The sequence below is a fragment of the Lates calcarifer genome, linkage group LG11, assembly GCF_001640805.2.
Source record: "Lates calcarifer isolate ASB-BC8 linkage group LG11, TLL_Latcal_v3, whole genome shotgun sequence".
Classification (NCBI taxonomy): Eukaryota; Metazoa; Chordata; class Actinopteri; family Centropomidae; genus Lates; species Lates calcarifer.
Genome location: NC_066843.1, coordinates 945,191 through 955,877, shown reverse-complemented (window position 1 = coordinate 955,877; position 10,687 = coordinate 945,191). Strand labels below are relative to the sequence as shown.

The 10,687-nt window shown below is 42.5% G+C and overlaps 7 non-coding genes across 7 annotated transcripts; 3 read left to right on the top strand and 4 right to left on the bottom strand.

Annotated features, from left to right (window-relative positions):
- Window positions 1-4,304: 4,304 nt before the first annotated feature.
- Window positions 4,305-4,423, bottom strand: LOC127143064 (5S ribosomal RNA). The gene has a single exon (XR_007814231.1). It is a non-coding gene; the product is annotated as a 5S ribosomal RNA (ribosomal RNA).
- Window positions 4,424-4,804: 381 nt separating this feature from the next.
- Window positions 4,805-4,923, top strand: LOC127143063 (5S ribosomal RNA). The gene has a single exon (XR_007814230.1). It is a non-coding gene; the product is annotated as a 5S ribosomal RNA (ribosomal RNA).
- Window positions 4,924-5,314: 391 nt separating this feature from the next.
- On the bottom strand, window positions 5,315-5,386 carry trnae-cuc (transfer RNA glutamic acid (anticodon CUC)). The gene has a single exon. It is a non-coding gene; the product is annotated as a tRNA-Glu (tRNA).
- Window positions 5,387-6,635: 1,249 nt separating this feature from the next.
- On the bottom strand, window positions 6,636-6,752 carry LOC127143046 (5S ribosomal RNA). The gene has a single exon (XR_007814213.1). It is a non-coding gene; the product is annotated as a 5S ribosomal RNA (ribosomal RNA).
- A 360-nt stretch (window positions 6,753-7,112) lies between these two features.
- On the top strand, window positions 7,113-7,231 carry LOC127143054 (5S ribosomal RNA). The gene has a single exon (XR_007814221.1). It is a non-coding gene; the product is annotated as a 5S ribosomal RNA (ribosomal RNA).
- Window positions 7,232-9,240: 2,009 nt separating this feature from the next.
- LOC127143045 (5S ribosomal RNA) lies at window positions 9,241-9,359 on the top strand. Its single transcript, XR_007814212.1, has one exon. It is a non-coding gene; the product is annotated as a 5S ribosomal RNA (ribosomal RNA).
- Window positions 9,360-9,730: 371 nt separating this feature from the next.
- On the bottom strand, window positions 9,731-9,849 carry LOC127143044 (5S ribosomal RNA). The gene has a single exon (XR_007814211.1). It is a non-coding gene; the product is annotated as a 5S ribosomal RNA (ribosomal RNA).
- Window positions 9,850-10,687: the final 838 nt, after the last annotated feature.

The following is a 10,687-nucleotide window of genomic DNA, read 5'->3' as shown; positions in this document are numbered from 1 at the left end:
TGCTGCAGTGCTGTGTCCCGTGTGGGGAGTCCAAAAAACTATTCAGTTTTCTTGACAATCTTCCAGTCCAGCAGGTGGCGGTAATGCACCTGTGAGATTCTTTACCAACCACCATCAGTGTCATTCTCCTGCTTTCCTAGTGATGAGAGGAAATGGCCGCATTTGTTAAGTTTCAATTTCTAAACGAATGAAGAAAAACAAAGTTTGACGGAGCGCTAATGTTAGCTAGCTAACCTAGCCAATGTTAGCACCCCCTGGTAATAGCAGGTACCCCTGATATAAGCTATAAGTTTTACAGGGTGTTTCTTGCTACGAGCCACATCTTCATGTTTCAGTTGTCAGTCCTTTTTTGGGCACCTTAGCTGGGCAGCACAAAGGACTGACAACCAAAACACTAAGATGTGGGCTCATAGGAAGAAACACCTACAGCTTATATCAGCTTTTACGTTCGCTAAGTTAGCTGGCTAATGTTAGCACCCACTGGCATCAAACCTTTTTTCTCTTTTAAAAATTGAAACTTATCCACTGCAGCCATTTCCTCCTCTTTCTTGTCACAGTGAAAGCAGTAGTAATCGTTCTTTGGTTTTTTAATGGCGGTTGGTAAACTATCTCACAGGTGCATTACTGCCACCTACTGGACTGGGGAAGACTGGCAGGAAAACTGAACAGTTTTTTGGACTCGTCCGTTCTAACAACATGGGACACAGGAGAGCCTCGGAGAAGTTGGACCGGCAAACATTTTACTTCCTGTTTACACCTGCACGCACATGCTCAGTGAACCATCGAGTGACTTTCAGGCGTGTTTTCTAGATGGAGATCGTTTTAAAATAAAGACGTTAGCGTGGACGTAGCCTGAGAAAATCAAAATGTGGGGTTGTTCCTTTAAAGGGATGCTGCCAGAGAGTGTTGTTGCGTGAGCCGAGCATTAAGTCTTTGCTGAAAGTGTGTGATTGTGTGTGTTTGTATGGATGTGTGCGTGTGTGTGTGTAGCGCTGACAGCTTACCTACACCTACACCTGTCTCCCCACATCTGTAGATAAGATGTACATGTGCATTACAGATTAGTACAATTCAGTGCATGGAACTTATGTACAGACGGCATTTGTATGAATAACATGCACACTACCTATTTATATAAATGCATATAAATGTAAGATACCTGTGTAAATGTAGCAGGTATACTGAAGATTGTTCACTGTCCAAACACTTTTGACTTGCATTGTACTTACCAGTGTACATAGAAGCACTAACTCTGAGACTGTGTTAGAGTAATAATAATGATTATTTTGTCACGTGAGGTAAAAACCGATTTGTACTAGATGCAAACAAATAGATGCCATCATTATTATTACTACTACTGCAGTTGGAATATTTATGTTGTTATGCTAATTTTTAAGTTTTTAAAATGTAATTGCCAATTTTGACCACTAGGTGGGGAATAAGCGCAATGTTACTGTGATAGAGCTATAAAAAAACAAAAAAACAAAAAAAACAATATTAGTGTTTTTAAGGATGACATAAAGGACTACCTTTCCCAGCATTCCTGTCGAGGTCTCAGGGTAGGAGTCTACAGTTCTGGGCAGGGCTGCGTTTTACTTTTTATTTTTTATTTTGTTATTTTTGAGCCAGTATTAAAATGTGGAGTGTCCACAGTCGAGCTGAATAATGCGACGTATCTCCAGATTCTTTCACTACATTTGGTGCCATATTTTTGTTTTTTATGTTTTGCACCCTTGTGCGAAGGACTTTCCCTAAAACATCGTAACCTGCGAAATGTGGAGGCGAAAACCTGTTCAGTATTAGATGAATTTAAAAAAAGACACAAGGAAATAATCATGTAAATAAATTGTTTTAAAAAACAAAAAAATTGTGAAATAATTGAACTAAATTATTTAAACTAAACATGGGTATTACAAAATATATTTCATCATTCTTTGTCACAGTAACAAGATGTGATCGGATATGATTTTTATTTCATTTTTGTCCCCTTTAACTCGGCGAAGAAAATTTGAATTTTTTAAATGTTTCACCAACTAAACATAAATTCACAATTTGAAAAATTTAATTGTTAATATCACCAATCATAAAAGAATTCTGAAATAAAAATTAACTGAAAATATGAATGATGAAATACTATTTATATAATAATATGTTTAATAATTATGTTGAAATATTTCAGGATTTCGTTTATATTTTGTACCACAGTTTATATATGTGATTATTTATTTTATAATGTTTTTTAAATTACATTTAATATTGATATGTTTTGTCCTCCATAGCAGAGCTCCACTCTACTCTTTTCTAAATAAACACCTCATCATTTGGTTTTGCACAGTCCGAATGGGTAGAAAAAAAAAATCATCCGGTCACTTTCTGCAGCGGCGTCTCGACAGGTGGAAAATAAATCAGGATTTCCGTTGATTTTTTTTATTTTTTTTAGTGTATCTTCTCGGGAGCCTCCATCACTGCTGCAGAGAGCCGACCTCAGTGATCTGATGCTGTCTTTAGTTGTCACGTCTACCTCATTTGCACTGATAGTAAAAGAATGTTTCGGTGGATAAAAGAGAAAAAAAGATTTCTTGGCTTTTGCAATTTTTTTCTTTTGTTTCTTTCATATTTGTGCAAATGTTGACATGGGAAAGGGAGGGTGAGTGAGGGTGAGGGAGGGTGAGAGAGGGTGAGTGAGGGTGAGGGAGGGGAGTGAGGGGGGGGCAGCGCTGCTGTCTTCAGAGTTGAAGCTGTAAAGTTTCTCCTTTTTAATTTTCCCTCCACGGACACGTCACTACAGGACGAGCTGGACTTTATTGTGGAGACACTAAGAGACGTCGGCCATGTTGGACTGATCTGATGGAGACGACTGGTGGGAACCTGCTGGTCTGAGGGTGGGGGGGGTTTGAACTATGAGATTTCATTTTGCCAACTTTCTGTCTTTTTTAAATCCTTTGTTTTTGTAGAGTTTCAGAGCTGATCATTCCTGGACTGTGTGTTTTTGCCAATTAAAGCTGCACCAGGAAGAAAAAGTCAAAATAACCAGATTAGATTCATTTAATTGAAGGAATATTTTGGGAAATTTTCATGTTTGCCTTTTTCTCCAGAGTCACAGTGACTCAGTTTTTTGACATTTTTATCGACAACAATCGATTTAACTGAACAAATCAGCAGCAGATTAATCAGAGATGACATTAATCATCAGGTTCAGTCCATTTCATGCTCAGAAAATAGTGAAAAATGTGTCATAGAAGTCGAAGGTAACGTCTTCAAGTCTTTATTTGTGCGAGCAACAGTCAAAAATCCAAAAATATTCAGTTTTAAATCAAAAAACAGAAAAGCAACAGTTTAATCTAATTTCTAGTTTTTGGCTCTGGTGCGTTTAAGGACAGTTTGACAATCAAAAACTGAATTATTGAGTCTTGTGTTAAGAGGTGAATATGCAGACGAGTAAATTTAATTTATTCCTTTCATTAGATGATTCCTTGTTTGTGTTTGGGTCCATAGTTTCTCTCCTGGTGCAGTTTTAAATGTTTCTGTGGGACAGACTGAGGCCAGGACCCCCCCCACCCCCCCGGCTGATGTTGTGTTTGTGGGCAGCAGGTTGATAAACTGTGAGGATGATGATGATGATGATGGTGGTGGATGGATGTGAGGAGTCATGGGTGGATGTAAATCTGTTTTTACAGCAGGAGGCCGGAGAGTTTCAAATGTTCAGGTTCAATGCAAAATGTTTGGAGGAAGTGTTGAAAAACGGAGTTGTACAGAAACGTAACAAAATAATTTTTGGAGAAATAAATGAACAAAAACAGAAGTGTTTGGTTTTTATTGTGTTTCAGGGGTGTTACCATTCACATTTATTTACATTTTTAGAGGAGATCCTTTCTATTTGACCAGAAACATCCTTATATATCACTACCAGACTCCATTGACAAAAACAGTGATTTAACCAGGAGCTGCTGGAATACCACTGCCTCCATCTGTTAGTGTGTCTGTGTTACTGTGTAGTACTTTTACTTCAGTAAAGTATCTGATTACTTCTTCCAGCACTGAAAGTCACACAGTAACACAGACACACTAACAGATGGAGGCAGTGGTATTCCAGCAGCTCCTGGTTAAATCCCTGTTTTTCTCTATGGAGTCTGGTATTAATATATAGGTGTTTCAGGTTGCTTAATGCTGCACTGATCCGCTGATCAATGCTCCACAGCATCCAGGCAGAAAATGTGAACAGAGTGTACTGTCTGTATGTTAATAAAGCTCCTCCAGCAGCAGCAGCAGCAGCGTCCTCTGGTGGCCGCACAGAGAAGTGTAAAAGCTTACAGCACCTGGTATTCCCAGGCGGTCTCCCATCCAAGTACTGACCAGGCCCGACCCTGCTTAGCTTCCGAGATCAGACGAGATCGGGCGTGTTCAGGGTGGTATGGCCGTAAGCGACAGAGACCGACACAATCAGACCTTTTATAGGTCACACACAGACCAGAGACACCTCTGTATATCTCTACCAGACTCCACTAGACAGAAACAGGGATTTTAACCTAGGAGCTGCTGAATACCACTGGAGCTCCATCTTGGTTAGTGTGTCTGTGTTACTGTGTAGTACTTTCAGTGCCTGTATAGAAGTAATCTGATTACTTCTATACAGGCTTGAAAGTCACATAAACAATAACACAAACTAACCAAGATGGAGCCAGTGGTATTCCAGCAGCTCCTAGGTTAAATCCCTGTTTTTGTCAATGGAGTCTGGTAGAGATATACAGAGATGTCTCTGGTCTGTGTGTGACCTATAAAAGGTCTGATTGTGTCGGTCTCTATCGCTTACGGCCATACCACCCTGAACACGCCCGATCTCGTCTGATCTCGGAAGCTAAGCAGGGTCGGGCCTGGTCAGTACTTGGATGGGAGACCGCCTGGGAATACCAGGTGCTGTAAGCTTTTACACTTCAGGGGAAGTATTTATACATAAATATAAGGGATTAAATAAAAGTAGAGTTACCATGTAACAAAGAGGGAAACATGAAAGAAAAAAATAGTGAAGACTTTACAAGTTTCCTCTGTTGTCATTGCTTTACTCTTCTTTAGTCCACGTCAATATAATGTCTGAATACTAATTTAAATTGTTATATATTATATATTATAAATAATCTAAATGATCAAAATTACTCTTATTATAAAACTATATGTCTCTTTTTTCTAAACTAATACTTGAACCAGTTCATAAATATTCTACATCTGACCAAACTACTTTAATACAAAGTTCAGAAAACAGCAGGACAGAGTTTCTTCAGGTTCATCGCATCAGATCGTCTCTTTACAAAAACATCAGTTCCCTGACCGGGAATCGAACCCGGGCCGCGGCGGTGAGAGCGCCGAATCCTAACCACTAGACCACCAGGGAGCTGGCTGACGTCGAAACGTTCTCACTTTCTAACGTCAGGAAAGCGACGCAGCGGAACCACAATGCAATTCGGCCGCGCATGACATCACCTCATTCAAAAGCAACGAGAAGACGCGTCGCAGTGAGGCGGAGGGCAGAGTAACGGAGGGCAGAGTAACGAGGTAACGTTACTCACTCGGAGACATTTAGAAACAAACATGGGGCGAATCTGTGTGTTTCCGAACTGCAGCAGTAAAATGACGCGCTGGACCCCGCGGAGCTTCCACAGGCTCCCGCTGCGGAACCAGGACCTGCTCAAGTTGTGGCTCGTCGCGCTGAAAATCGACGTAAACACTCCGGTCCGCACGCTGCGCCTCGCGGACCACCGGGTCTGCAGCGACCACTTCGACCGGGACGACTACTGCCAGTCAAACCGGAAGAGGAGACCGACACCGAAACACTTTTTCCTGAAGAAAACCGCTGTTCCCAGAGCGGAGAGACCCGCAGCAGTCACGGCGGAGGTAACGGTGGAAAGTTCTGTTGCTGACCTGGGATCAGTTCAGAGAGCGCGGCAGTGAAGTACTTAGCTCCGGTGTTCATGAACGAGGGCTTTATTTTCTCGTGTTTTTATGTGTAAATGATTGAAAGGGACAAAAACCTGTGGAGTCGGTTCAGTATTGATCAGTGATCAGTGACCCCGTCCACCGCGAACAGCTGCTGCAGGGTAAACAAACCGTGTATTTAAAGTTCTTGATTTTATCACTGACAGACTCAGATTGTTCTTCTCAGTGTCTGACAACATGATGACAGGATTCCTCCAGAGACAGAGCTTTTTATTAAAGAGGAAGATCCTTGTTATTTAACAAGAAACAGCTGTTTTATCACTACCAGACTCCATAGAGAAAAACAGGGATTTAACCAGGAGCTGCTGGAATACCACTGCCTCCATCTGTTAGTGTGTGTGTGTTACTGTGGGACTTTCAGTGGTGGAAGAAGTAATCAGATACTTTACTGAAGTAAAAGTACCACACAGTAACACAGACACACTAACAGATGGAGGCAGTGGTATTCCAGCAGCTCCTGGTTAAATCCCTGTTTCTGTCAGTGGAGTCTGGTAGAGATATATAGAGATGTTTCTGGGTAACCAATCGTCCTTTTGGTTGTTTCCACCTAAAAAGATGCAAAATAAGAGCAAGGTTCATAAATGGACTGTGATAGTTATGAAGCAGCAGCAGCAGCGTCCTCTGGTGGCCGCACAGAGAAGTGTAAAAGCTTACAGCACCTGGTATTCCCAGGCGGTCTCCCATCCAAGTACTGACCAGGCCCGACCCTGCTTAGCTTCCGAGATCAGACGAGATCGGGCGTGTTCAGGGGTATGGCCGTAAGCGATACAGAGACCGACACAATCAGACCTTTTATAGGTCACACACACAGACCAGAGACACCTCTGTATATCTCTACCAGACTCCATTGATAAAAACAGGATTTTAACTGAGCAGAACACAGGAGCTTCTTTGGTTAGTTTGTGTTATTGTTTATTACTTTAACCTGTATAAAGTATCTGATTACTTCTTCCAGCACTGAAAGTCACACAGTAACACAGACACACTAACAGATGGAGGCAGTGGTATTCCAGCAGCTCCTGGTTAAATCCCTGTTTTTGTCAATGGAGTCTGGTAGAGATATACAGAGGTGTCTCTGGTCTGTGTGTGACCTATAAAAGGTCTGATTGTGTCGGTCTCTGATCGCTTACGGCCATACCACCCTGAACACGCCCGATCTCGTCTGATCTCGGAAGCTAAGCAGGGTCGGGCCTGGTCAGTACTTGGATGGGAGACCGCCTGGGAATACCAGGTGCTGTAAGCTTTTACACTTCTCTGTGCGGCCACCTAGAGGACGCTGCTGCTGCTGCTGCTGCTGGAGGAGACAGAAGATTCATATTATATCACACAACTCAAAGACTGAACTGACTGACTGACAGACAAACACTGGCTACATACTGTTAGCTGCTGGTTAGCTCATGTTAGCTGCTGGTTAGCTCATGTTAGCTGCTGGTTTAGCTAAAGTAGAGTGTGCATTAATGGCGTCATGTGTCGTTGTTTCCTGATGATAAATGGCTGCTTCCTGTGTTTGTATGAGTTGACTTCCTTCAGCTGATGTCACCAGGTGTTCCCGGTGTGTCTGTCTGTGTGATATTTTACAGGTGCAGTACGACAGCTCGGCAGAAACAGACAGAAAACCAGAGCGGTTCAGAAGCACAGGTGAGTCTTATCCTCACCTTCCGCTGTGGAGCGCTCAGGTATTTGTTAGTCTGAGTGTAAATGGTGACGATGTGCTGCAGCAGCCGTCCTGGATTCAGCCTGATGTGAGAACGAGCACTGAGGTGGACAGATGCTCAGTGGATTAAAGTGCAGCAGCTGTTCTATCAGTTACACCAGAAACACGAGGTTCAAACATCACAAATCATTCAGAGTTTCACAGGCTGCTGATGGTTTGACTCTATAACATAAACTATGCACTTTATACTTTAATTAAACAGTTAAATATTCTGATTTCCACCTGACATAATCCTTTTGACTGATATTAATTCACAGGTGTTCAAGTAAATCTACCTGAGAAGCGCCCTGTGACCACACACAGGTAAGTCAGCAGGTGTTATCATGTTCCTCTGAGGGACTAGTTAAAAGATAACGCTGATATTTTTCACCCTGGGTCTTATTTCCCATGTTTCTTGGTGTAAATGATTGACAGGGACAAAAATCTGTGAACGGCTACAGATCCCTACCAGACTCCATAGAGAAAAACAGGGATTTAACCAGGAGCTGCTGGAATACCACTGCCTCCATCTGTTAGTGTGTCTGTGTTACTGTGAGACTTTCAGTGGAGGAAGAAGTAATCAGATACTTTACTGCAAGTAAAAGTACCACACAGTAACACAGACACACTGACAGATGGAGGCAGTGGTATTGAGGTAGAATTCCTGTTTTTGTCAGTGGAGTCTGGTAGTGATATGCAGTGATGTTTCTGGTTGAACAAAAAGGATTTTTCTCTCTGACCCGACACAGATCAGATCCTCAGCATGTCGTTGATGAGGAGGCGATCCTGCAGCTGATGAAGAGCTGCCCACAGTGCAACAGGAAGTGTCGCTGCAGCAAACACACTCGCGGCCCGTACTTCATCGTCTACCAGAGCTGTTACTTCTGCGATTATCAGCGCAAGTGGGCGAGCCAGCCCGAGGCCAGAGATATGAACATTCACAAGCCGTACACACCAACGAAGAAGGAACAGTCAAAGGTCAGGTGCAGATGACCCCAGTCCAAGGCCTCAGGTAAAGGTCAACAGCTGAGTGGGATCAAGTTCGACAGTTTCTGTGTCTGATAAATTTAGCAGCTAATTATATGATCACACTTCAATTTCTGTTCATTTCTATAGAAAGATTATTATTAACTATGAGAGTATTTTATGTAAAAGAGGAGGATGTGGAGAAAGTTGATTTTTTATGAGATTAAAGAAAAATATGTTGGAAAAAACACTTGTTCATGGACAGAATTTGTTGAGCATTTTGTTGAGAAACATCTCTATATATCACTACCAGACTCCATAGAGAAAAACAGGGATTTAACCAGGAGCTGCTGGAATACCACTGCCTCCATCTGTTAGTGTGTCTGTGTTACTGTGACTTTCAGTGCTGGAAGAAGTAATCAGATACTTTATACAGGTTAAAGTAATAAACAATAACACAAACTAACCAAAGAAGCTCCTGTGTTCTGCTCAGTTAAATACCTGTTTTTATCAATGGAGTCTGGTAGAGATATACAGAGGTGTCTCTGGTCTGTGTGTGACCTATAAAAGGTCTGATTGTGTCGGTCTCTGTCACTTACGGCCATACCACCCTGAACACGCCCGATCTCGTCTGATCTCGGAAGCTAAGCAGGGTCGGGCCTGGTCAGTACTTGGATGGGAGACCGCCTGGGAATACCAGGTGCTGTAAGCTTTTACACTTCTCTGTGCGGCCACCTAGAGGACGCTGCTGCTGCTGCTGCTGGAGGAGACAGAAGATTCATATTATATCACACAACTCAAAGACTGAACTGACTGACAGACAAACACTGGCTACATACTGTTAGCTGCTGGTTAGCTCATGTTAGCTGCTGGTTAGCTCATGTTAGCTGCTGGATTACTTCCTGTTTCTGTCAGTGGAGTCTGGTAGAGATATATAGAGATGTTTCTGGGTAACCAATCGTCCTTTTGGTTGTTTACACCTAAAAAGATGCAAAATAAGAGCAAGGTTCATAAATGGACTGTGATAGTTATGAAGCAGCAGCAGCAGCAGCGTCCTCTGGTGGCCGCACAGAGAAGTGTAAAAGCTTACAGCACCTGGTATTCCCAGGCGGTCTCCCATCCAAGTACTGACCAGGCCCGACCCTGCTTAGCTTCCGAGATCAGACGAGATCGGGCGTGTTCAGGGTGGTATGGCCGTAAGCGACAGAGACCGACACAATCAGACCTTTTATAGGTCACACACAGACCAGAGACACCTCTGTATATCACTACCAGACTCCATAGAGAAAAACAGGGATTTAACCAGGAGCTGCTGGAATACCACTGCCTCCATCTGTTAGTGTGTCTGTGTTACTGTGTGACTTTCAGTGGTGGAAGAAGTAATCAGATACTTTACTGCAGTAAAAGTACCACACAGTAACACAGCACACACTAACCATTTGAGCTGGTAACTCTCCTGTGTTCTGCCCAGTAAAATCCCTCTTTTTGTCAATGGAGTCTGGGACTGATGTACAGAGATGTTTCTGTTTAAACAGGAAGGATGTAGTTGGTCGCTGGTGGTTTCTGGGGCCATGTCTGAACCACATGGAGGACCTGGTCTCAGACTGACTCGATGGCTGCACTTCCACCTGTAATTATTTAAAGTGATATTTAAGGTGCAGGTGTTCCTCCATCTTCCTCTCTGACTCCGACCCTCCTCTGACCTTCAGCTGGATGAAAACACCAGGAGCCTAAAAATAACTTTTCAATCTGTTTGTGGGGGAAATGATTAAAGGGGAGTGGGCTGTATCACCCACCCCCTACACACCATGACTGCAGTGAAGCTGGACAGAAACAGGAGACAAAAAACAGGAAGCGGGAAAGTTTGGATTAAAAATAAAAGCACAGCACTGAAGATTCTGTTAAATACACATTTTACATGTCACTTTCATTATTTCCTCACATTTAAATATGTAACTGGGCTTCAGGGAATATTGATAGACCTTTCCACTATTTCCTGACTTTTTATTGATTGATCAATCAATTTATTATTAAACTTAA